Raw genomic sequence first — 2,884 nt, 5'->3', positions numbered from 1 at the left:
CCCCCCCCTCCTCCTCCTCCTCCTCCTCCCTCCTCAGGTCTCCCTCTCACCGGCTCTCGCCGCCTCCTCGCCCTCCGCCTCCTCCCGCGAACGGGACTCCCAGCGCGGTCCCACAATGCACCGGGCGCGCCGGGCTCCCTCAGCGCCGCCTGAATAGAAAATGCCGCCGCCGCCGGGCACGGGGGGGTTAACCCCCCCCCTTTTCCTCCCTTTTCCCTCCTTTTCCCCTCCCGCCTCTCCTCTCCGCGCTTCCCGCCCCCTCCCGCTTCTCCCCCCTCCTGCGCCCCCCCCAAACACCGCATCCCACGCGCGTTCCCGCGCGGGCGCGCGCGCTGTTGCGGCGCGATTGTCGCGACACAAATTCCACCCCACCCCATTCTGCACGTGTGGGTGTGTGTGGGGGGTCTGGTCCCTTCATACTGAATCATCATGGTTGGACGAGACCTTTAATATCCAGTCCAACCCATCACCACCACTGTAACCCCTAAATCACATCACCCGGTGCCAGATCCAGATGCCACTTAAACACTTCCAGGGATGGTGACTCCAGCACTCTATTCCAGTGCCCCACCACCCTAACAGTGAAAAAAATTTTTTCTCATATCTGATTTGAATCCCCAGTCTCAGGTTAAGGACATTTGCTCCAGTCACAGAATCACAAAATCAATTAGGTTGGAAAAGATCTCCAAGATCATTGAGTCCAACCTGTGACTGAACACCGCCTTGTCAACCAGACCAGGGCAACAGTCTTTCCTTAAACACTTCCAGGGACAGTGACACCACAACTGCCCTGGGCATTGCATTCCAATTTCTAATCACCCTTCCAATGTCTAATCACCCTTCCTGTGAAGAAATTCTTCCTAATGTCCAACGTAAACCTCTTCTGGTGCAGCTTAAGGCTGTGTTCTCTTGTCCTGTCACTGGTTGCCTGGGAGAAGAGACTGACACCACCCCCCTGGCTACAACGTCCTGTCAGGGAGTGTAGAGACCAAATAGGTCACCCCTGACCCTCCTCTTCTCCAGGTTAAACACTCCCAGCTCCCTCATTCCTTGCAAGGAGTGTGTGTGGGGCGGTGGTAAGCCACCAGCACCCCACAGGTCTGAGCATGTGTGGGAGAACAAATCCTGCTCACAGAGAGTGGTCACCCACTCCGGGGTGCAGAGCGGGGTTTAAGTGGGTTCAGAAGAGATTTTAGTGTTGTGGGAGCAAGGACGGGCCGAGGGGGCTGTTTCCACAGGTCCTCATTGCATTCCACTTGTGGACTGCTTGGTGAGTGTGTGGGATGTGAGCTCCTGGGATGGACAAAGCCTGCTGCCCAAACTCTGAGGTTTCCTCTGAAGATCACGAGTCTGCCTGTGGAGTTCATTGCTCTGGGATGCTCTCCTTCAATAATGAAAATGTTGGGATTGGGAGCAATTTGGGCTGGAATTTAGCTGGAGCAGAGGAGACCCTGCACTCTGCACAGCTGTGCGCACCTGTGCTGAATTTTGCCCAGAAACTGGACAGAAAGTCTCATTTGATCCATGTTGTAACCATAAGCTGGTCAAGAAGGAAACCACAGGAATCAAGAGGACTTGACAATGGGCAAAATCTGGCCAACATTAGGTTTTCCTGCATGCAGAGGCAAGACTGTGGCCTCAGGCAAGACGGCCTGAGGGGAAAAGGGAAGGGGACTCAGCATCACACAAAAGGGTTCAGATTAGTATCTTTCTTGACCATTTGGGAAGTGAGGGAAGGTTTAGCCAATCAAACAATCCATCCAACCCCTCACTGCGGGATTGGTGGATATCTTGAACTAAATTCTTTAATTGATTGATACTTTGATGAATCGACTGTACATGATCCGAAAATTCATGCAGCACATGCCTTCGAATTCCTGGCACCCATGTCCGTGTGCCAGGAGTAAGAAGTCAATGGCTGCATGATTTTGTAAACTGATTTCTTTTAATTTTTGAGTATCTGCTAGCAGGCCTTCAATCGCTATGGTGGTGGCATTGGCTTCCTTGGTCAGCCAGCAACCAAGGTTGGTCAATAGGGATAGGGCATGGGCTGTTCCTATCCTCGGGATCGGGAAGGAAGCCCAGAAGTTTTTCATGCGGGACCAGATGTGGATGTTGGAATCGCAATCCGCAGGGAAGGGTAAGGGAGGTGGCGGAGTGACAATTCCAGCATCCACACGTGGTGCCACAATGGCAAGGGGATTAGTAATTTTTGGTTTTGGACTGGTAGTGGATGGTGTTGTTTTCTTTGGCTTAGGAAATCTAAGCGGTGCGCCCATTGCAAAGGATAGGGATCTTTTAACTCGATTCTTAGGGGTAGAAGATTGATCCAATAATATGAATTTCGCTGGGTTAAAAAGTGCCAATTTTCCTACTGTGCAGGGACCCCCTTCCAGGTAGGCAGGAATACCCTGCCATGCCCAATCCCCGCACAGAAGGAAAAATCCTTTGGGAAGTCCCATGTTTCTCGGCACATGTTCTGTAGCTACCGTGGTTGCAATCGAGTTGTTACACCATAGCGAAGGGGTTTCCTGGTAAATTGGCTTGTTAGCGGATAATTAAGGGGTGTGAATAGGTTTGGTTCTGTGTAACCATTAAATAAGATACAATTATTAGTGGGGAGAGAACCAAGGAGGTCAATTTCTTGGGGTGGATCCGCAGTGAAAACCTGACCGGAAACAACCTGTGCTAGTGTAGCAGAATTTAGTGGCAGTGATCCCAGACTCTGGGTTTGTGATACAAAGGTGTTCCATTCCTCTCCCAGAGTCACAGGAATACCCACCAGGCACGTTTGAAAAGGGTTACCGGCACTGGACAAGGCCAAGCACAAAAGTGTCTGTTCCAGTGGCCTTGGCCAGCGTCACCCACAGGTTCTCAGTCGGCT

The 2,884-nt window shown here is 52.0% G+C and overlaps 1 protein-coding gene and 1 long non-coding RNA gene across 2 annotated transcripts in view; one reads left to right on the top strand and one right to left on the bottom strand.

Annotated features, from left to right (window-relative positions):
* Positions 1 to 161, bottom strand: part of SEPHS1 (selenophosphate synthetase 1) — a 23,515-nt gene extending 23,354 nt beyond the window's left edge. Inside the window, exon 1 of the mRNA XM_017807736.1 lies at positions 51 to 161. The gene's annotated coding sequence lies outside the window, so the exon portion shown is untranslated. The remainder of the gene's footprint in view (positions 1 to 50) is intronic.
* LOC108493855 overlaps positions 1 to 2,884 on the top strand; it is a 29,323-nt gene that overhangs the window by 108 nt on the left and 26,331 nt on the right. The window lies entirely within an intron of this gene.

The sequence above is a fragment of the Lepidothrix coronata genome, unplaced genomic scaffold, assembly GCF_001604755.1.
Source record: "Lepidothrix coronata isolate B3197 unplaced genomic scaffold, Lepidothrix_coronata-1.0 Scaffold20, whole genome shotgun sequence".
NCBI lineage: Eukaryota > Metazoa > Chordata > Aves > Passeriformes > Pipridae > Lepidothrix > Lepidothrix coronata.
The sequence above is the reverse complement of the archived record's forward strand: the minus strand, read 5'-3'. Positions and strand labels throughout refer to the sequence as shown.